General features: G+C 36.5%; 1 long non-coding RNA gene across 7 annotated transcripts in view; it reads right to left on the bottom strand.

The window, feature by feature from the left end:
• The window catches only part of LOC121065483, a 76774-nt gene that overhangs the window by 31553 nt on the left and 20521 nt on the right, over positions 1 to 24700 (bottom strand). For 2 of the 7 annotated variants that reach the window (XR_005817096.1, XR_005817097.1), the window contains exons 2-5: positions 10170 to 10203; positions 10030 to 10031; positions 7488 to 7597; positions 1542 to 1616 (exon numbers count right to left, since the gene is read on the bottom strand). The exons of 1 other annotated variant lie outside the window; for it this stretch is intronic. This is a non-coding gene — a long non-coding RNA (uncharacterized LOC121065483). Of the gene's footprint in view, positions 1 to 1541; positions 1617 to 7487; positions 7598 to 10029; positions 10032 to 10169; positions 10204 to 15712; positions 17779 to 24700 lie in introns of those variants that run through there. 4 more of the 7 variants (XR_005817100.1, XR_005817098.1, XR_005817101.1 and 1 more) reach the window with 4 other exon arrangements.

Raw genomic sequence — 24700 nt, 5'->3', positions numbered from 1 at the left:
GGCCAACCGATGGGTGATCTTGAGCAAGATAACTGAATGAGACACCTCCCACAGCAAGACAGCATTCCTTCGAGAACAAAGAATTCAATAAAGGTAGTCCTTGTCCCAAAAGACAGAAAATCCATACTTCAGGGTTTAAATTAAGTACCTTACTATTATCATTAATGGTTTGAATAATAAAATGCTGATTATGTGCTTAATATTATTAACCTCAGGATGGGAGAAAGCATGTGAACTGCAGAATAGAATAGAATTCAAAATGACTTGGGCTAACTTAAGAAATGGTCTGAAAAAGAGTATAATACAATTCAGAGGAGACAGATACAAGGCACTATCATAATACAGAAATAAGAAATATTGAGGGAAAAGAACAACTGTAAGGTATAAAGGGCTGGTTTTATAATGATCATGGGCAAAATGAGAGTACAAGAAGCATAATCTCAGATATATGCGTGGATACAAAGGCCTCACTTTTATCAGCATGTCTAATTTTGTGCAATGTGCTTAAAGAAAATGCAGATGATATCAAGAGTCCAAAAATAAACAACAAGGAAAGGTGAGATTGTTAAAAAAATATGACCCACAGGAAAAGTCTGAAAGAAGTTTAGAGAAGACTGAGTAGAAGTAAGACAATAATTTTCAAATCTAGAAAAAGCTACTCCAAAAAGTAAGAAATACTATCTTTTTAATTTCTATTGTAGAAAGGGTAAACAGTAACGGATTTAATTTGCTGAAAGAAAGTTCTATGTTAAACATTAGGAGAAAAAAGGGTGAAACACTGGAGCATATTGCCTTGAATATTTATGTTTTTCAACACTAGAGTCCTTTAAGAATGCATTAAGTTAAAATTTATTGTTAGACTACATCACCTTGAAAAATAAATATTTTTACATTAAAAGAGTAATAATAAACATAAATCAGTTTTATACAGATAAGAGTGGAAAGCAGACATTTTCCCTCCTTTTTTATATGGTACATATTATATTTTTGAATTCTAAAGCTCAAGTCTATCCCGATTTAAAAAGAAACAAAACAAAACAAAACAAAACAAAACAAAAACAAAAAAACATGGACATACAAATACAAATTCATCAGATTATTTCCACCCAGACAGGTTTTATACCGTGGAAAATGGTTTCATTTTCTGTAGTCTCAGCATCATGCTTAAAGCAGTACCATGGAATTTTAAACTATCTTTTATAACTAAAGAACATGCACATAAAATTAACTTATGCACAGATACGAGCATTTTAAATCTTTCATCATTGCCAATCAAATCTGCTGATAGACTGCTGATAATCTTAGAAAGGTCTTGGATACAGAAAGGGCATCTACAGCAGATTTTCATCACTAACAGAGGGCCTTCTTTATGCACTCATGTCTTGGAAAATGTTCCTCTCTGCATTAGCTGTTTCATTTACTCTACATTTCCAGTAACAAACTAAAAGAACTGCTAAATTTCATCTTCTGACATCTTACTTAGGAGAGGCAGAGAAAATGACTAAAAATTCTAAAAGTTCTAAAATGACTCGACTGCCTACTTGAATATCGGAAGAGCTCTTGTTTTCACACTGACATTTTACATAGCAAGGTTGAGAAATCTGAAGTTGTAAAGTCTGAAATTAAAACATTAGGATTGTTCTTCAGTTTACTAGCAAATTAAGGGATAGGTTAAAATCATTAAATTGGCAAGCAAGGTAAAACTTTCTTGGATGAGGGTTTTATATATGAGTGCAATGAAGCATAAATGAATATATACCAAACACCACATTGTTTTGAGCAACCAGTCTTTCAGTCTTTCTGAAAGAGACAATACTATCCATTCGTTTTATTCCAGTTTCTGACAAGCATATTAGACCCTGTCAAATAATGTGAGCTTAAGTGATAAAAGCTTGTCTACACACACACAAAGGAGCACCGAGAGAGGTAACGGTAGGGGCAGAGGGAGTCCAAATAATTCCCTGCCTTGCCTGTTTTCAGGCCCATCACAAGAGTTATCAGCCCATCAAAGGCCTATCTCAACAAGGTCAGAGGAGCACAAGAGCAATATAGTAATACAACCTGCAGCCTCAGAGAAAGGGCCACCCTGGCTGGTCCTCCCCAGGGCTGTCCCAGTAGAGTCTCTGTTCCAGTGTCTAAGTATGAAACCTACCATGATGAGTCAACCCTGGAATATCTTTTGGACCTTGGGTCATAAGGGAGACTGAAGCAAGCTATGGTCTGAATGCTAGCCACTGTGCTGCAACCAGGGGCAGAAGAACCCGTGTGCCAGGGTGTCAGCAACTGGAGAAATAAAAATAAGTGTCAGCTTCTGGGATGGGACCAAGTGTCAGAGGCCCATAAGAAAGTGTGTCTCTGGGGATAAGACCACAGGAGGAGCTGGCTACCAGAGGGACTGGGAAGAGTCCTAACAGATACTGGGTATGGAGAGACCATAGTGTGTGTCTCTAACCTGAGACCACAGGGAGGGGGATTGGCTACGGGGGCATATGCTCCATGCATGTACAATCTATACCAGCATCTGGAGTGTGGTTGTGTCCTCCGAACTCAGAAGCTCGCATGTCTACGTGCCAGTAACTGGGGAGATGGATCCGGGGGAAGTTACTCAGTAGGATAAGGCCATTCGTACTATCTGGGTATCTGTGGGTGCTATGTGTGATTGTCCATATTAATCTGTGCAGTTAGCCATGTATACATGTAGTGTATATATTTGTCTGTGCGTGTGTGCCTAAAGGGAATACATGCTCAGCCTCGTTACTGGTTGTATATGTGGTCATGGAATTTTGAAAATAAACAATTTTATTTTATTTTATTTTTTTTAGAAACATCCTGTATAATGAATGACTTCATGGGGAGAAAAAAAAAATCAAAAAACATGAATATTTCTGAGCCCCAAGTCTCATTTTTCTCTCCAAAAATACTATCTCCACTAGAGAGATAGTGGATCAATACTTTTGTCTCTGTCTCTCTCGCACTATTTCTTCCCTTTGAAACAGACAAAGCTCACATCCAATATATATCTGTGCTTCCATTCTGATTTTAATTTGATTTGTTTTTGACAAAACTTTAGTCCCCGCTTCAGTATCTATCTACTAAAATAAAGACAAGAGGCTCCAAATCAGAAGTTTGAATGGGAAATATTCATGATTTTCCCTTTACTTAAGAAGTAAGCATCCTGCATACATCAAGCTTCTGATTTTGGATGCTGTTCAGAGTATTTAATGTTTGATCCAAAAAGCCTAATTCCATGTCACATCCTATTGGGCAGCAAAGGCTTAAATGATGGCCTAGCTTAAATGATGGCCTAAATGGTTATGTCTGTACATGTTCTTCTCCTTCTCCCAGCCTTTAAATGGGATTATTGACATATCTGGATTAAAATCAGATAAGAACAGCAGAAAAAGAAATAAAAAATAAAAAAAATAAAATAAAATAAAATAAAAAAAATAAATAAAATAAAAATTAGTTTTTTCTTCATGCAACTGGCAACAGACTTGCAGAACTTTTTGCCCCTTAATACCATGGGTTTGAAAAAGTTTTCATGGGTAGTAGAAGGGATAAGACAAGAACTTAGTGAGAACTACCAAACTAAAACAAGGTTAGGAAATCCCCAGAAATGGAGAGAGTCAGAGTTTGGAAGAGTACTTGGGGGAAAAAATCTTATTTACTTTCCCATTTCATTCTGGTCCTTAACACAGAGGAGTGCTCCTAAACAGATTACTGGGGGGTAGGGAGAGGTCACAACTGAAGATGTTAACTTCTGAGTCCTCACTCAGCCAGTGAGTCAAAGTCAAAAAAAGTCAGAAGAATAAGTCAAAATGTGTTGTGTCAAAACATGGAAGCCTTCAGAAGACAAGATAAATAGTAGACTTTTCAATGAAAAACACAACCTGAAATTCTAGTAAGAGAATCTTAGTTGCTATGACTTGCAAAAAGGGGTGTGCTTATATCACGTAGTTCATCCCATAGTTACAGAAGGCACATTTCATTTCTACAGGTTTACCCAGCTAAAACTCCTATATCTTCATGCCATGGGTGGGAAATACCACACAAAACAAGTATGAAGTATTTTAACTATTATACATAGTAAAGTAGCCATTATGTAACTCATGACAAGTAACATACATTTTGTAGGCTATAGACACAATGTGACCATGAAATTAATACAATATATGTACATTTTCACCTAAACAGATGTATTACTATTATTACCAAATATCTGTCAAAGTGTTTGAAATGTAACTGTCTGTCAAAGTAAATATTAACTTGTGTAGTTTTCCATTTTACTTAAGAAAATTCATGTATGTTTTTGTTTTACACATGGCTGTGTAAAGCTTCATGCTATATATGTATACATACCTATGTGTGTATTTAATTGTCAGATCTGTCAGACTGCAGTCATCTTTCCAAGATGCCTCAGATCCTGACACTGAATGCAAAGTCAGCAGAGAGAGAGAGAGATCCTGGATTGGATACTCCTGTCTGCAAATGAGAACTCTCTCCCCCACCTGCCTGCCTGCACTCTGCCTCACATACACTCTGCTTTATATATAAGCTTTTACTAGAGGTGATAAGTTCTAGTTTCTAGGATACAGGATTTTTTAAGTGCAAATAAACTCTAATAAGAAATTCCACCCATACATTTATACCTACATCAAGAAATGTGCACACACACAATATAGCTCTTAATTTCTACTGGTAAAACTGTGAAATGAAAGCTATGAAATTGATCAAAGTGTGATAGAAATAGTAAGTGTATTCATGCATTTCAACAAACAGAATATGACACTTGGTATTTAGAGTATAATCACAGAACTGAATGTGAATTTTGCTATATATTTTCATAACGTTAAAATATAACTAACCATTGAAAACAGTAAGACTGATTATTTAGTGAACAGTATTTACACAGGTTTCCTTTCTCTATCTGATGGGAAAAAAAAAATCACTACAAGCAGCACAGTGCTTGAAAGACTTTGCATTCTCTCCACAAAACTGATTCTTGCTGATGTTTGTCAGTCCAGTTTCTAAACCGAAATCACTCCCCTTGACTGTAGGACATTTCACAGTCACATTTCACGCTATATGTGTAATGAGAATCATAGAATGGTTTGGGTTAGAAAGGCCCTTAAAGATCATCTATTTCCAACCCGCCTGCCATTGGCAGGGAAGCCACTCACTAGATCAGGTTGACCAGGGCCTAATCCAGTTTGGTCTTGAACACCTCCAGGGATGGGACATCCACAATTTTGGACAACCTGTTCCAGTACCTCACCACCTTCTGAGTAAAAAATTTCTTCCTAACATCTAATCTAAAACTACGCTCTTTTAGTTTAAAGCCTTTACCCCTTGTCCTATTGCTACACTCCCTGATAAAGAGTCCCTCCCAGCTTTTCTGTAGGCCCCCTTTAGGTATTGGAAGACCATTATAAAGGTTTCCCAGCATCTTCTCTTCTCCAGGTCGAACAACCCTAACTCCCACAGTCTGGCTTCATGGGAGAGGTGCTCCAGCCCCTTGATCATCTTTATGGTTTTCCTCTGTACTCATTCTAATACTTGTATGTCCTTCTTGTGTTGGGGGCCCCAGAGCTGAATGTAGTACTCCAAATGGGGATGATTCATGATTCCCACAGTAAGCTTCTACCAAAGCTAATCAGTCCCTATATCTGTTTCCTATTCTCAGCAGGTCAAGATATTCAGGATATATTTCCTGTAAGCAACCATTGAAAAGGAAAGGTTCTTCTCTTCTGTGCAAGTGTAAGTATAAAGCATGTTTCAGCTCCCACAACTTAAAACAAAGACTGGAAATTAGTCATCATGCAAATAGGCTCCAGCTGCATGTTTTTTTCAAGTCCTATGTCACTAGAATAATTGAATCATTTCAGTTCCCAGAAATGTGGTAAAAATTAGTCTGGAAGGAGGAGAGACAAGAACAAAGAGTGGAAAAAAAATCTAAATCAAAACAAACACTAAGAAGCTGTGACCAACAAAATTGAGGAAAAGAAGAAGTAATGGACACACGTTTTCTTTAGTATGTAATGAAAGTGACAGTGATGATAGAACAGATATGATTGTTAATTCTGCACTCCTAAAATGTGATGGCAAATTCATGAAATAGCAGTCCTGGATTAGATTCAAAGTGTTATTGGAAATCTTGATAATTACTCGAGGCACGGATATTAGCAGTAGTCTATTATACCAAAACTCAAAATCATCACTTGATGAAAAAATGCTCCTTGTTTGACACCAATAAATAAATAAATATCAAACCTACATGGGAAGAGTGAAGTGCTGTACAAAGTGAGCATCATGTGATATTTAAATGTTTCTAACAGACAACGGTATCATTATTACAGATATACTATGGTGTAAACACAGCACACAGCCACATCATTAAGAGAGTATGCACAGATTTGGAAGGGGAAGGGGCAGCAGGGAGTCTGATGTGAAATTACTGGTCCCAAGCTGCAAGCACAGATGTACAAAGCATAGACAAACTATTTATTCTTCTAATGTTTCTCTCTCCTCCTCTGTGACAAGAGGAAGGGTTTAAATTTACACTGTTTGGATGCTGTGAAGTTTATATCTCTATGAAGTTGAGTTGCCTACTCCTCATAAAATTAATTTGTACAAGAGTCTGTAAAATTAGTAATCCTGCTTTAAGAAAACATCATAAAATAAGCAGTTAGGGAAAAAAATCCAAAGGACTCTATGATTTGTGAACGGTGAATCACTGTTCATACAGGGTAGGAGAACGTATGCCCAGAAGGATAGATTCTTATAAAATAAGAGTAATGGAAAGTCAAAATTGTGAGCCTAAAGTCCATTAGCTTTTATTTTTAAAAGCACCTTTCAGATGATGTGTTCTCCGTATTAATGCTTAAATTTTATCTGCCTGATTGTGATCAGGGCAAATCCTATTTTATTTTTTTTTTTAAAAAAGGAAAAAAGAACATAACAGTACTGTAAAATGATATTTGTTTAAGAAATGCTCAGGAGCTGAACCTGCAACAATGCAGAATCCAAAGCAGCAGAAGAAATGAGTGAAGAAACTCAATAGTTTCTTCTTTTCTTCCTCTTTATTTTTGTTTGTTTTTCTTCTGGTCATATTTCAAAAATCCAGACTTGGACATTAAAACATTCCATCATGGCAAAACCAAGACAAGAATATTCACTGAGATATCTGGTTTAGACCTTTCAAGTATGTGTAGAATATCAGCCTGAAAAGCATGCCATGGGATATGTACTGCTTAGTTTACCTACCATATCTTTCCTCTTATTTAAATTTTGATTTTCTGGTGGCACAGATATGATAAGGCACACTGCTTTTGGGGGGCTTAAATTGGGGCTGAAGCCTAAGAGAACCTATCAAGGAAATATCTGCAACCACTCCAGGAATGACTCACTGACTTTTAAGGCTTAAAATCCTTACACTGTAAAACAACAGGCTGCATATGCCACTGGTTAAAGGGATATATTGTTCTCACCAGACTGTTCTTAGTACACCAATGACAATTCCTCAAAGAGAACATGTGGAGCACCAGCTTCAATGAACAAAGTTAGAGGCTAGAACTGGGCAGGAAATGGTTTTATGAGTCTACAAACAAACAAACAAACAAAGAAAGAATTAAAAAAGGAACATTTCAACATTATTCCACCTCAGGATCAGAACAAGACCAACATCATTTTGAGTTCTGGTGGTGCAGACCCACACCCCACCCCACCCCTACCCAGGTCACACTGCAGTCTTAGAATAAACTAACTAGTTTTTGCCATTGGTACAAGTGTAGTGAGTTGGGACAATTAGGCACTCCTTAACTGTACCTGGAATTCCTGCTACCCAAATTGTAGCTCAACCCAGAATGCACCAGAACTGTACAATTAGTAGGGTACTAGAATTATATGATTGGTAAATAACATCAGAATTACCCAACCTGAATTGTGGCCAGGATGGAAAAATGCTGACTAAAGCCAATCATCTTTCAGTCTTATAAATATTGGTCCTAAGTAAACAGCCCCTTTGAACTCTCTAGGACCATAGCAGGCTATGACCTAGGATCTCCCCCTGAGGTGGGAGAGGGCAAGACTTCTCAAACTGATGCAGTGGAAAGTGAATAAGTCACTAGAGGCCTGACCTTGAGATTCAATGATTGTCTGCTGAATACACCAATGCAGAGGAGCATAAGTAATTCACCATAAGAGGAAAAGTTCTTGAGTGTGCAACTGAGTTTAGAGATCCCCAATACTTTCTTGTACATAAATCCCCAATTCTCTGTTGTATAGAAATCACTAATACCTTGCCATAAACCTTGTGTGTGAACCTTGCCGTTTACAAATCTTTAACTAAGTTGCTGTCTTGATTGTAGCAAACACAATTGAATCATTAAGTAGGATATGATTAACTGCTGCCAAAAGTAAAACCATATAATCTAATTTGTCATTTACCATAAAGGAATTAATGAATCTTAAATTTCTGATACATCAGACCTTTGTAAAAATTTCATCTGCAACAAGAGTAGGTCTCAGAAGGCCAGACAGGGGAGATCTGAAGTACTTATAACTCTGAAAAAATAATTTAAAAGCCCTGTTCTGCCTTATTCAAATCAGAGACAAGAAAATAGGTTTCTCAGTTCTAGGATGACAGATAACATACAATGGTTGGTTATCTTAGTCTCTCCTTCCTCTTTGCTTTTAAAAAATGTCTAAAAATGACAATCCCATCATTGTTGGCCTGAGGAATTTTATGGACAAAAATGTGAATAAAAAAGGTATTTTCCTTATTAAAAATAAATAAAATAAAATAAAATAAAATAAAATAAAATAAAATAAAATAAAATAAAATTAAAATAAAATAAAATAAAATAAAATAAAATAAAATAAATAAAATAGAGAAAGTATCAAACATTGAAATTCCCTACAAAAATCATACCTACTCCTTGCCTAACAGCCTTGTGGGAGATATATACAGTAGTAGTACTCACAAAACCACAAAAATATAAAGAAACACCCTATTACAAGTACATACACAGTAAATACGTATATACGCCCTATATACAGTATCTCAATCTATTTTCAAGAAAAAATGTATTTTCAAATAGAATTACTTCTTGTGTTTGTTACTGTTCCTTAGTATCTTTTCCTCATGGATAAATGAGGACTTAAAAAAATCAACACCATAAAATACTTTCTAACATAAAAGTAATGGTTATTTCTTGTTTCCAGTGAGGAAGCTGAAGCATGAAATGTTACCTAAACTCATCTATTTATTTTGTTTGAAAACAGCTATTAAAATTATATTTAATATTATATAAGTAATATTATATTTATATTATATAATTATACTGTATAGTTATAGCTAATGTTATAGAATGAATTATATTTTCTGAAATTAAGCATTCACACCTCATTGTACAGGCCTAGTATTTGCTTACATGTAGAATTTTACAATACTTGGCCATAGAAAGGTTGGCCTCTTTGGTCAGAATCTGAAACATTATTCCCTTTAAAATACTCAGTTTATAATACACTTGACTCTATTCATTTCAATAGTACTATTGTCAAGTAAGGTATTACCTAGATTTCTGTACAAGACTAAATCCATTAGATAAAAAGGCAGTGGGAGGAACTAAACATTATAAAAAATGTTTGCAACATTATATTTAAGTAGATAATGTTTCCATAGAAGAGGTTTTAGCCTTCTGTGTTCTAAAAAACGGACTTGCTTGAAACTACATTGTTATCCAGCAAAAAGCTTTTCCATTTAATAAATGTTATGAAGCTTATGCCAACTTTAGTAGGAGCATGCAATACTCACTTCCTACATGGCACTGTATAAGTGTATGTCTGAATAACAACAGACACTTAGTTTGTAAGTATTAGTTTAAATTTAGTTTAAATAATTTTTTAATGATTTTTCTCATTTATAGAATTAGGAAACGAAACAAGTCATAAGAAACAAGTAAAGTTATAAGTGATTATTTTTGAACGTTTCTTCCCCTAAATTCTTTTCAGATGTCTGTTGCTTATTACATCTCTTCTTATTTTTTTCAGTTGAGCTGATAACCTGGTGATACACTATGGAATTTAAAACTAAATCTAAACAAACAGTATATGAAGAAATTAAAAAAGTGATATAATTGAAGAGAAAGAAGGAAGGGTTTTACTTATACTGAAGATTCAGCTAGTGAAACAGAAGTATCTTCCCTAGAAATGTCAGAAAAGGGTAACAAGTCGGTCTGAAAACTGGAACTATGAGAATTAACATTTGTTATCTTTGGTCCTTATCTTGATTATAACCTTTCTCCCAAATTTTAGTCTTTTAGTTTTCTAAAAATTATACTAATCTCTAAGTAAATTCCAATTTATTGAAAGAGTATACCCCCCACCCCCAAAGAGAAAACTAGATTAATTATTTTAAATTTCTCTGATATTTGGTAGATTTCTTTTTTCTTGACATTATTGCTAATAGTCTAAGTAAATTAACTGAAGCAATCAAGCAAACAAGCAAGGGGAATGGTAACTTAGTCATCATGATTAGGACACTCAAAGTAAATGGATTCAAAGAAGAAACCTGAATCTGACCTAAAAACAAACTATAGCTATTATCTTTCAATACTAATGCCAATAAGAATATAGAGCTGATAGGTAAATGAGCATTTAAACATAGGAATGAAGCAATATTAAAGGAGAAGTTTTGACAGCATTTGTTCTATAAGGCTATGTGTCTTATAGAACAGCATGTAGAGCATTTTCTAAGATAAGAAATGTATGCTGGCATTTCTTCAGGCTGAAAAAAAAAATATTTGAATCATGGTTTCATGTCTGGGATAAACAGGACAGCCCCTATAACTGGACAGATACATGGAAGATGTCCTGATGCTAGCACATCCATGGTATCTTCTGACCATTTTGTGAATTTTACACAATTCTTCCCTTGTTTTTTTATGCAAAAACATTCAAAACCGAAGCAAGATGACAACACTGAAGCAGAATGTTGTGGTTTTTTTCTATACATGGAAAGGGATTTTTGTTTCTTTTTTTTTTTTTTTTTCATCTTCAAACAATTTAACTCAAACTGATTTTTGGAACATTAGGATTTCTCACCTGTGTGACTAATTTACTGAAGAAAGCAACAACAACAACAACAAAAACAACAACAACAACAAAACTCACTGTATTCTCTTTCCCCTTTATCAGCCAGACAGAATTGTCAATAATGACTATTTGAGCTCAACATAAAGTCTGGCTCTAAAGAAACATGTAAACAAACTCTTGTATGGCCCTTTTAAATTTAGTTTCAAAGATATAAAATACAATTCCATGATCCATGAAAGAATCAACAGTGAAAGCCTCCATAAATATATTTTAGTAGATACCAGACTCAGACATAAAGATCCATCACTAACAACAAAGTCTCTGTTAGGCTTATTTGCTGTGAGGCTTGTGTGAAATTCTCTTTGAGAAGGCTTAGCAAGCAGGCTTTTCTTTACAGATATATGTGAAGAAGGCTAAGAATACTTGAGAAGAAAATATACTGTTTCACAACATGTGTTAAGCCTAGAAATTATGTTAAATGACATAAGAAGAATATGACTCCAAAGTGTTGAAGATGGATGTATCATATTTGTATTTGTAAATACAATCATATCATTGTTCAAAGTCTGCCTTTTGGAAACCCATGGTAGCAGTTTTACTGACACCCCACCCCCCTACCCCGACTTCATGAAGAATAAAGAACTCTACCATTTTGTGGTCACTCTGCCCAAGACAGCTCCTGACCACCACATCTCCCACCAGTTCTTCCCCGTTTGCGAACATCGAGTCTATTGGGGCACCCCCACGGTAGGCTCACTAACCAGCTGAGTCAGGAAGCTATCTTCCACAGACTCCAGGAACCTCCTAGACTGCTTTCTCAGGGATGTATTTTATTTCTAGCATATGTCTGGGAAGTTGAAGTCCCCCATGAGAACAAGTGCTGGCAATTGCGCAACTTCCACCAGCTAATTGGGGAATGTTATGGATAATTATCTAATTACATTTTGGAGTTAGTGTACACAGTTTCATTTTATATCTTCCTTCCCTGTGCTTGCTATGTGGCTTTTGGCAGGCTTACAGGCTTACTCAGCCACTGTCAGCACATTTTTATGAGCTAGGAATAATTGATTAGGAAGTAAGCTTGACTTTAATGAAAAATCTTACTTGATTACTAATTTTTAAATCTTTTTTTGTTTGATGTGGTGTTAGCAGTATACAATATGATAAGTTTCCCAATAATAAGGAAGCATATGCACAATCCTCGGTGGGGGTCTTAAAATTATCTATACTTATAACTAATTAAAACAGTTTTCCCTTGCTTCACTGGTGACTCAATTTTTCAACACCCTACTATACAATAGATGATTTATTTTTCTTACATATTTTAAGATTGTTAAAGATTTACAATAAAGTGCCCAAAAAGTAATGTTCCTGTGGACTTGGTGCTCCATAAACACAACAGAAAGTTAACATCACAGTTAAGTACATGAATACCTGTTTAGAATACTGGCCATTTTCAGCATTTGAAAGCAAAAGATGCATTTACTACAGACAGGACAGGACTATGGTCAGGTATCCTATAGCACCAACAAGTATCCTAAGTATCCTATCACACCAACAAGTATTACAGAGTTGGATGAATTTCAAAATCCCATTTGTGTAGCCTGTGCTAACCAGATCATTCTATAGATTTTTATATATTTTTATGGTTAGATATGGGATTCTTTCCAGCACTATTTATTTTTTTATTATTATCATCACTATTACTATTCATTTCTTACGGAGGGAAAAGAAGTTCACAGAGTTTCTGCCTTTTCTTGATTCTCTATTACCTCTTCCTATAGGCTCTCTGGTACAAATGTCTTTTGGATGCTCAAAGAAACTGCATTACTATTTTCTCAAGCCATATTCTCTGTTCGATTAGTGTTGTCTGTTATTCTCCATGATCCACAGTCTGATAACTAAAAATTCCTCTTTCCACAAAGCATCCCCTTCCAATAGCATTTCACAAAATCTGTTATGTTATCTGTGTCCAGCTTCAGTATAGAATCCTCTATCCTTACTGTTCCTTCCATTGCCTCATTTTTGGCATTTGCTCCAAATCAGTATCTAACACAAGTCCAAAATATGGTAGGGCTTCACTCTGCAGTTAGCTATTAAAAATGGTTTTCTTACCTCAAAATGACAATATTTCATTGTACCGCAGACTAATAATTGCTTAAGGTCTCGAGTGTAATCATCATGAGAATAGCTATATCAGTTTAAAAATATACTTCGTACAGTATATTGTATGAAGATTTGTATACTCCATTTTCTGATAAAGTCCTGCCTTCTGACATAGCTCTAAATTTGATACATTATCTTACAAAATTCTGTCAATTTACATTTTTCATAAAGATTAATATTAATACAAATATCTGTAAAGTATTATTTAAATTTAAATTTCATTCACATTGGCTTCTTCTTTGTTTCTTTTTTTTTTTTTTTTTGACAAACTCTGTTCCTCACATCTATTTCAGTTTCTAAGATTGTATGTTTCTTTCTAGGATAGACAAAACAATTTAAATATGTAAAAATTAAGGAATGTTGCATGAGGGAAAATACTTCTTAACAGTATTCTAAATAAAACAAGTCCTGCACTTCATAAACAATGGCTTCTACTATTGTCTCTTTTGCTATTTTACTTTCAAGTATAGAACATTTGTAACTAGCTTTGAGACAAATGGGGAAAAAAAGTATGTTTGTGATCATATTATACACTATCTTTCAGGCGCACAGGAAAAACAAACCTATGATTTTTCCAGCTCAAATTAATCTTGTAGGAAAAAAAAAAAAAAAAAGTCCTTTTAGTTAATGAAATTTTTTTTATGCTGGCAAAATAATTTTGGAATCACATGATGGTGAACCTATCCATTCTTTTGTCTATGCTTGATCTGATTTAACATGAAGCCTGTAAGCTGCCTGTTGCTACCTGTTCCGGTTCATTAACTTCATTATTGTAAATCATTTGATTTTGTCATGCTAGTTAAATATAACAGAATGTAATGTAAGACAAAGTTGGTGAAATACTTCAGGAAAGATATGACCAATGCTGATGCATGGATTTATCCTTTGGATTGAACTAGGCTCCTGTTCCAGGCTTGCGTTCTTGTACCTAGTGTATCAGTGATAAGCCCACACATCACAAATATTCAATAATAAGCCCATACACCATAATATCCAAAATTCAATGTATATTAATTTTGTAATAAATCTTCTTTGGAATGGCGAAGGGTGGGGGGGGGGGGGGGTGGGGGGGGGGGAGGAATTACAGTTCTTGGCTATATGTGCTCACTGGAAAATTTGCTCTTTTCTCCCTAGGAGAAGCAGGGAGTAGGAAAGATACAGAAATAACAAACTTAATTTAGCTAAAGCCAACTCAAAATAAAGTGGTTTGAAAAGCTGACAGCATTTTTTGAAATTATTTTTCTGACCACTGCCTTCATACAACATACATGGTTAGCAAGTATCTAATCCATAGAGAAGGACTCCTTTAAACACAAACAGATTATAATTTAGTAATACCATACTAACATTAACAAGTCCATATGCTTGTTCTATTTTGAAATCAGGATAATAACACAAACACCCACAGGAGGAAAAAAAAAAAAAAAAAGCTTTGATTTTACTGCTTGATAAATGAGAAGGAAAAAAGTGCAGCTCATTCAGTCAAATACGATACTTCTGTGCAGGTTTTGGAAATGCAAGTAAGTAATTACTACTTTATCATTACAGAAAAAAATATATGATTCTAGACAGACCTGAAAGAGAGCATTCCACTCAAGATACTGGCATGTACTTGACAGTTACGGTTATTTAGTGTAGGGATTAACTGAAGGGTTATGTGAAATTTGATGGTTTAGATTTTGCAAGGACCTATGGCTATGAAATCAAGCGAATTAAACATATTCTTTTTCTTTCTGTTTGTTCAGAAACTTCTAAGTTATAAATTTAACCAAAGCCCCAATCAAAGTATTTTGAAATATAAATCCTGCATTAAGATTTGTGTATGCAATTACAGTGTCTCACTTGGAAGTTTGTGACCTTCTCAAAAGTGATACAGAAATGTTGAAACAGAATCAATGGCTAGCAAGATGATTTTGTAACACCAAAAGGTGTGATCAGATATGGATTTTTTTCCACAGTTCCACCAGCTCGCTCTCTTGAGGGGAGGAGAGAGAGAGAGAGGGAGTCCACAAAGATCTGATTCTCTGATTCTTAAGGGAAATATAGTTCCCTTAAACCATTATATTTTTTACCACATACACATAGGCAAAAATCAACTGGATTTGGATAGTTATCAAATTTTATATGATGGAGGTAACTGTGGGTTTAATGTGGGTATAGTAAGCTATAAGAATGTTGACAGAGGAGAGCAGAGGAGAGGAGAGGAGAGGAGAGGAGAGGAGAGGAGAGGAGAGGAGAGGAGAGGAGAGGAGAGGAGAGGAGAGGAGAGGAGAGGAGAGAGGATTAGTTTAAACTGCTGGAGAAACTGACAGACGGATGTCTTGCACAACTTGTTGTGACTAATTCCAGCTCGTTTAAAATACACATCTCAAACACAGGATTTAGCTTTCCCCTATGTCTTAGCTACTACAGTATTCATCAGTACCTCACATCTTCCTTCATGCTTTCTTACCTTTCCACTTCTAAAGTACTTGCAGGTCTCCAAAATATCAATCTTTTTGACAGGACAATAGGCAGCGCACATTTTGTTTGATTTGTCAGCTAATACCTCTGAGCCAACAGTGCTTCTTGCAATGATAAAGTCTAGGATTGACTTGCATTTTTGTGAGGGTTCTTAAGAAAGTCTCTCCTTTACCAGCTGCAGTGTCTATAAGCTCCTCTATATTTGAGCCCAGTGGCCAGTAGTTTCAAAATTTACGGATGAGGTGAATAGCTACAAAAGAACAAAACAATATCCTATGTCTTTTTTTCTACGTTTTATCTCCTGAGTAAGAAATGGGTATTGCAAGCATGGGAAGTTATAGAAATGTCACATCAAGCTGTCATGCTTTGATGTTTTAAGGTAGGGTGAGGTATAAAAACCTGGTGTATTAGAACTCTGACAACAGTGCATAAAGGCCACCCCTCAGTCAGCATATTTAAAAGCAGGATGCAGCAAGATTTGGTTATAAATAACAGCCTATAATGCATAGCTTGCTGGAACAGATAAGAAGAACTAACATGAAGAATACATAATAATGTTAAAAGCACTTCACTTTTTCTGAACTGGCTTTTGAGCTTGTGCATAAAACATCCCCTTCACTTGGAAAAAATAAATAAATAACATTGACATTTTGTGCCTAAAGCTTTATTTCAAATTAATCAGTGAGGTTATCAACAGAGGGAATCCTTACAGTTTAATATATATGAACTGAGTATTTCTGAGCTCCTTTCAGGTTCCCTATTCCAGTAAAGGAGAAAGATCCAAAGTTATTACAGGAAGGGCTTTATGATCACTCTCTAAGACTCAGTCCAATTCTGTCACATCACTGAATACATCATCAAATGTTTACAACATTCAAGGTTAAACAGAAGGAATGGGGAGTTAGAGTTTATCAGGATTGTCACAGGTCTGTGGAATTGCTTAGCCTATAAATAATGGGATTAATATGTGATTTGTGAAATGCTGTAAGCATTCAAAAAAGCTTTTGGTGTAAAATATGGACTCTACTATAGAATACTGTTGAATAATTTATTTACCGTTTACACTTCATGGATGGAACTGGGAAGAAGAAAATTAGATCAGAAAAGCTGGGCTTTGTCTGTCACATAGTTGCTTTTTTTTTTTTTAATGTTCCACTTGCATAGAAAGCTCCCCATTTTTAAAACGATTAAGAGCAATGTATTTATCATTTCCCTCAAACGTAGTTGGTGTGTCATTGCCTCTGACTGTATCATCCATTCCACATGTGAACAAAGAGACACACCCAAGGAATTACTTTTATCCTATCAATTAAAAGCAAGGAATTGGAGATGGGAAAAAGAGCTTGCAACACAGGAGGAAAAAGAATGGATGCAGAACTGTATGCCTTGGAAACTATGCATAAATAGCATGTAGGGAAAGGAATTGTATATATAGTGCCAGATACAGAATGCCAGCTAAATGTTAAGGAACTGAAGGTGAGCAAGTGAGAAAAAAACATATTGAAAATGTAATTCTATGGACAAAATACTTGAGCCAAGGATTAAACAACCAATTGAAAGGAGGTTTCATTTAAGGACCAAATAATTAAGTCTTCAGCAGGGAAAATGTGAACGCTGTAAAAGCTGATAACTGAAAGTTATCTGAAAGCACCTTTTAATTGGAAGCACCTGGATTGAAAAATAAATAAATAAATAAATAAAATGAAATATACTGTTGAAAACAATAAAAGCTTTTGAGAACTAGATAAAATGGAGGTCTTAGACATGATTGGTGGGGGAACAAGTAAGATGACATAAATCGGTCTCTTTGGTGCAGAGAAAAAAACATATTAAATACAAACACACTGGCCAAAAATGAGGGGGCAAAAATAGGACACAGAACTAGATGTTGTTATCAAAATAGAAATCACCCATACATAAAGAACCTTGTACATAGAGCACAGAATCATAAAATCATAGAAAGGCTTGGTTTGGAAGGGACCTTAAAGATTATCTAGTTCCAAACCCTCTACCATGGTCTGGGACACCACCCACTAGATCACCTTGCCCTGGACCTCATCCAACCTGGCCTTGAACACCTCCAGGGATTGGAGCTTCTCTGGACAACCTGTTCCAGTGTCACCCTCCTGAGTGAGACAGCAGTTGTGGTGGAGTTCAGCTGCTTAGCAAGTTAAAACCACCACAAATTTTAAAACCATTACCCCTTGTCCTATCATTATCTGCCTGAGGAGACAAAAAAAAAAAAAAATATCCATCTTTATTATAAACCCCCTTCAAGTACTGAAAAGCTGCAATGAGGTCACCCCCAAGCTTTCTCTTTTTCAGGCTGAACAGCACCAGCTCTCTCAGCTTCTCTTCATAGCAAAGGTGCTCCAGCCCTCTGATCAACTTCATGGCCCTCCTCTGCACCCACTGTAACAGGTCCACATCCTTCATGTTCTGGAGACCCCAGACCAGGATGCAGTACTCACAAGTAGGGCCTCACAAGGGCAGAATAGAGGGGGGACAGTCACCTCCCTCAACCTGATGATCACTCATCTTTTGAAGCAGCCCAGAATGCAGTTGGTCTTCTGGTCCCTTCCAGCCCAAGCCATATGATTATATGGTTCTATGATTCTGTGAAAAAGAAAAGAAAATCATCTTAAGGAATTCTGTCAATTAAGCAAACAGAGCAGATGAAAATCAGTGTGAGTCACGAGAGAAAATTATTGCCAATAAAATTAAAAATAATAATAAATAAATAAATAAATAAATAAATAACGTGAATCAGAAAATCACAGAATGGTTGAGGTTGGAAGGGACTTCTGTGTGGGAGTGTGGCCATGGGACTCAACAAGCTCCATGGCTGGTGATAACATCAGACTCCACGATGAGACCATGAGGAGTGTGAAGAGTTTAGAAGGAAGAAAGAAGGCTGATTCAGGAGACAAATTGCTGTCTTGGACTGCTTGTTCTAAAGCCGTTAAGACATGGAAGTAGCTGGGTGTTTGCTGTTGCCGGGCAAAGTTGTTAACCAATGAATAGTTAGTGGAAAAGTACTGCTGTAGAGCTAATGGTATAAGAAGGGAACCTGTCCTCAATAAAAGAGAGTTGAAGTTATTGTCATCAGTAAAGTAGAAGTTATGGATCCTTAAAGAACCCTGGCCTCCGTGTTGTCATTACGCCACACCTCTGGAGGTAATCTGGTCCAGCCCCCCTGCTCAAGCAGTTCTGCCTAGAGTCAATTGCACATGACCATATCCAGAGAGTGTTTCACTGTATCTCCAGGGAGGGAGATTCAGCAACATCTTTGGACACATATGTCAGTGCTCTATCACTCTCACAGTGAAAAAATGTTTCCAGATGTTCAGGGGGAACCTCCTGTGTTTCATTTTGTGCCCACTGCCTCTTGTCCTCTTGCTGGGCACCACTCAAAAGAGCCTCTTCTGTCTTCTTTGCACCCTCAGTTCAGGTATGTATATACATTGACAAAATCCCCCCAAGTTTTTTCTTCTGGAGACTGAATGGTCCCATCTCTCTCAGCCTTTTGTCATAGGAGAGATGCTCCAGTCTCTTCATCATCTTTCTTAGTTGAACTCTGTCCAGAATGTCCATATGTCTCTTGTACTGGGGAACCCAGAACTGGAAACAGTACTCCAGGAGTGGCCTCACAAAGGCTGAGCGGAGGAGAAAGACCACCCCCCTCAACCTGATAGCAATGCCTTGCATAATGCAGCCCAGGATACCATTAGCCTTCTCTGCAACAAAGGCACATTTCTGGCTCACTTTCAACCTGGTGTCCACCAGGATCCCCAGGTCCTTTTCAGAAAAGGTGACCCCTAGCATATATTGGTGAATGGGATTGACCCTCCACAGATGCAGGATTTTGCACTTCCCCTTGTTGAAGTTCATAAGGTTCCTGTCAGCCCATTTCCCCAGCCTGTCACAGTCCCTCTGGATGGCAGCATGAGCCTCTGGGTATGTCAGCTATTTCCCCCCAGTATTGTGTCATCCGTAAATTTACTGAGGGTACGCACTAGCCCATTGTCCAGATCATTAATGAAGATGTTAAACAGGACAGGACCCAGGATTGACCCTCGTGATAGTCTTTTAATGGTCTCCAACTAGAATTTACACCATTTATCACTACCTTCTGGGTTCAACCGTTCAGCCAGTTTTCAATCCACCACACCATCTACTCACCCAGCCCTTAGTTCAATAGCTTTTCTCTGAGGACCATATGGGGGACAGTGTCAAAGACCTTTCTGAAGTCCAGTAAGACAATATCCACTGCTCTCCCTTCAACTGCCAGGTCAGTCATTTCATCCTAGAATTTTATCAGGTTGGTCAAGCATGACTTGGTGAATCTATGGTGACTATTCCTGACAATTTTCTTGTCCTTCATGTGCCTGGAAATAGTTTCCAGGATTACCTGCTCTACCACCTTCCCAGAAACCGAGGTGAGGTTGGCTGGTCTGTAGTTCCCTGAGTTCTCATTTTGCCCTTCTTGAAGATAGTAGTGACATTTACTTTCCTTAGCCAGGTTGGATGGGGCTACGAGCAATGTGGTCTAGTGGCAGGTGTCCCTGATTATATCTTGAGGGTTGGAATTAGTCCATCTTCCCTTCCAACACAAACAATTCTATTATTCTGTGATAACAATTTTACCTAACATCATTATTTAAACTACTTTTGTAAATATGGTCTGTTAGAATCAGGTCTTTTTTAATTAGAAATTCATTTCTACATTAAAAGCAGCACTGGAAAGGGACAACACTTCCTACAATGTCCACTGTTTCTAGTCACTTTTGCTCCTACGATCAAGAAAGGCAAGAAAGAGGACCCATGGTGTATCAGGTTTATGTGGCAAGGTTTTGATATCAAGGGGCTTCAGGGGTGGCTTCTATGAGAAGAATTCAGAAGTTGCCCCATGTTAGATGAGGGCAAGTTTCAGCCGGCTCCAAAGGGACCTGCTACTGGCCAGTTGTTCACACCTCTCTGAGAGCATATTTAAGAAAGAAAGAAAAGAAAAAAAAAAACCTGCTTCTACACAGCAGCTGGGAGATAGAAAGGAGTGCGAAACAGCCTTGCAGACGCCAAGGTCGGTGAAGAAGGATGGGGAGCTCCAGGTGCCAGAGCAGAAGGTCCCCTGCAGCCTGTGGTGAGGACTATGGTGAAGCAGGTTGTCCCCCTGCAGCCCACCATGTACCATGGTGGAGCAGGGTTCCACGCTGCAGCCCGTGGAGGAGACCACAGTGGAGCAGGTAGACCTGCGCTGACCTGCGGCCTATGGAGGACCCCCGCCGGAGCAAATTCCAGGCCAGACCTGTAGCCCATGGAGAGGAGCCCACGCAGGAGCAGGTGACCTGGCAGGAGCTGCCACCCATGGGGGACCCAGGTTGGAGCAGTGTGCTCCTGATGGATGGACCCAGTGGTACGAACCCATATTTGGAGCAGTTCTTGAAGAGGTGCTGCATGTAGGAAGCCCCTGCAAGGATCAGTTCAGGAAGGACTGTATCCTGTGGGAGGGATCCAACATTGGAGGAGGGGAAGAGAACGACTGTGAAGGAGTGGTGGAGACAAAATCATAGAATCATAGAATCATAGTGTTACAGACTGGCCACAACACCCATTCCCTTTTTCCCCTGTGCCACTCAGGGGGGAGGAGGTGGAAGAAGTTGGATGGGGGAAGGTTTTTTTTAGTTTGTTTGTTTTTGTTTGTTTGTCACTGCTCTAGATTTTTAATAATAAGCAATAAATTTTATCAATCTCCCTATACTGAGTCTGTTTTGCCCGTGATGATTATTGTTGAGTGATCTTCCTGTCCTTATCTCAACCCTTGAGCCCTTTTCAACATATTTTCTCCCTCTTTCCCTTTGAGGAGGGCAAGTGAGAGAGCAGTTTTGGTGGAGCTCAGACGCCTAGCTGGGTAAAACCACTACACATGGAATTACAGATGAGCCAACCTCACCTCTGTCCTTGGGAAGGTGGTAGAGCAGGTAATTCTGGAAAACATTTCCAGGCGCAGATGACCTCCAGGGGTCTCTTCCATTTTCAACCATTCTGTGATTTTGCTATTTACAACATTTCTATGAAGCCATTAATATAGCAAGCAGCTCAGTTTTCTCTAAAATTATTCCAGGAAATTGGAGAGTAACTAAATTTTAAGTCATTATTATACCTTCAGTGAAGCAGAACTCATGAAGAACTTGAAGAGAGTACTAAGTTTACTGTGTTAATCAATCTATGAACTTCTATTTCATCAACATATATGAAGCTGAATCCGGTATATAGATTACCTTATGCAAATTACAATTACAGTTATTTAATTGGTTTCACACATATAATTCAAAAATTACATATATTAAAAATAAAAAGTTACTTTCCCAAGTACAGACTAAATATTTTAGTTTCCTTGAGAAACTTTCTAAAAAGTCCAGATTTTTTTTTCTTCTATCTGGTTATGATATATGGGATACCAAATGAATTGTTTCAAAACTGTTTGATATTGCTATCTTTTCCATTTACAATGGCTGCTGATCAAAGTACCAAACAAGGACATTCTGTACAATATGGCTTGTCTGAATTACAACTTGTCAAGAACCAAAGTAACTAAAGGTATGATTTATTTCTCTATGTTATTTTGACACAGTCTTGTATATAGCTTATGAGGCAACAAAAATACATGTTGTTTCCTGAAGTTAACAAAAGTGATCAACTTAATATGAAAACAAGGCAGTTTTATATCAAAAATCATTACAGTTCCAACAGAAAAAGTATACATAAAGATGGGTAAAGTAGAAAAGTAAAAGTAAAAATGAAAACATCCATAAACTTCAATAACACATTCTTAGGGTGTGCATCTTAATCAGCCAATTTTCTTCATGTGTCACTAACCTGAATTAGCCTGGAACCTGAAAATATATTACATAAGATGCTGATGAAAGTGTTACATTTTCCCTGGACAGACTTTTAAGCATATACTAGAAAAAAAACTTTCTAGTTCTTATAGCCCAATATTCTTTGGAATTGTTGCCCTATAGAATTCCCTTCATAAATTTACCGAGTTCCGTCTTGAAAGCAGACACTCCAATGAGGAATTAGCCTAATTGCTTTACAGTGAGGTTACAACTTCTTTGCATTCAAATTTTTTTAAATATTTGTTAGATAAATGTATTAGTAGCCAGTTTGCTATTTCTTCTTGTGTTAACACTATCCTTTAGCTTAAATCTCTTTCTTTTATGTTGTATGTCCCACAAAGGTTTTTTCCTAATCCTCTCAAGTATATCCCCCTTTCTAACTCAGTTTTGCCAGACCAAACAAACCAACAATGTCTGCTCTAGTCTTTTACAATCATCTTTCCATGCTGTTAAACATTCTAATAAGTATAGACGTTTCACTCTTTCATCTGGCATGTATTTCCTACAGCTTTTGCGCAGCCTTGAATAGTAGCATTACAGTCTTTCTAATTTCTGTTAGAATTATCTTATCCTAAATCACTTTTTCTTGGCTTTTTTCTCTGTATGTCTCACCCATAATCTGCATTGAACACACAGATTATTTTCTTATTAGTTGCTTGTGACTCTAAGCTTACAGTAGATATCCTTACTGCTAGTCTCTAAGAATATGGATTTGTGCTATCCTGTTTTAACCTATTTCTGTTATAACAATCCTCAAAGTCATTCAAATTATCTCCATTTACTGTAGCCAGTTTAATCAGGATGAGTTAACAAAACAATTAAACAAGGCTGTTTGCAAAACTCTTCCTTCAGGTTCATTATCTGTAAACTCATCCCAGACTGTGTCCAAGCCAACTTCCAACACTTGTTAACTTCTGCCAACATAGTTCATTTCTTACCATTTTATTACTTCCCATCCTCAATAATTATTTTTATGTGGCACTGAATGCTGGACACATTAAGAAACACCAAACAGAAGTCTAATTTTAACTTTTTTTAGCAGGTGTTTGTCTACATGATCAGACATTTTAACTGAAATAAATTTATTCACCACATATATAGTAGTTTGCAACTAGTAAAGTTGTGCTGATTTTTTTTCCTTTTTTCCCATGTTTCTTTTATGTCTTTAGTAACTTACTTTCATAATTGTTTTGAAATTGCATCCTACTGAAGTTAGACAAATTTTGGTATAGTTCCTGGGTGATATTATTTCTCTCTTTCCCGATCTACAGTGCAAGTACTGGTTTTATACTTCTCTAATTACTTTTGAAGTGATCAGCTTAAATGCAACTTCTGCCCTTCATTCAGGCAAAACATTATTCACAAATAATATTTTTACACAGATTGCTTTGTATATTAATATCCATTTTTGAATACAGCAATTATCAGGTCTTTCTATAGGGCTGTTCTGTTCACTAGAAGGAATATGGTAAAATTCCATTTTGTCATGATTTATATCTCTTAGAGCTTAAGACACTGAAGTACTGAAGGTACTTTGCTGTTTAGAAAAATACTTTCCACTTATAAGGCTAATTTTCCCTGAAGCTACTGAAAATTTGCTCTCAACACCTCTGTTTATATGTGCACAGTCTTTAGAAGAGGCAATAAGTAAATGGGGTGACCACCATTCCATGTCTAAATAAGCTTTTTCCTTTAAGTCATTTCCAATAATATGTAGCCAAAAGAAGTAACAGAAGAAGGACTCATACAAAAAGCTTTCTCACAGCCAGTGTGCTGATGATGGCTTCTCTCACAAGTATTAATCTGTTCAGAGAAACTTCACAACCCTTACATTTTGTCCACTGATCCAAATCTCTTATTAAAAATAAATAAAATAAAATTAAAATAAAATAAAATAAAATAATAAAATAAAATAAAGTAAAATAAAATAAAATAAAATAATAAAATAAAATTAAAATAAAATAAAATAAAATAAAATAAAATAATAAATAAAATAAAACACTCTGCTCTTGCAGAGATTGAATCGCTGTTGCCATAGCAGGGAAAGGAAATGCATTTTTCTCCTTTACAGAAATGTC

The sequence above is a fragment of the Cygnus olor genome, chromosome 2 (assembly GCF_009769625.2).
Source record: "Cygnus olor isolate bCygOlo1 chromosome 2, bCygOlo1.pri.v2, whole genome shotgun sequence".
NCBI classification, from domain to species: domain Eukaryota; kingdom Metazoa; phylum Chordata; class Aves; order Anseriformes; family Anatidae; genus Cygnus; species Cygnus olor.
This window is presented reverse-complemented; position numbering and strand designations above follow the sequence as displayed.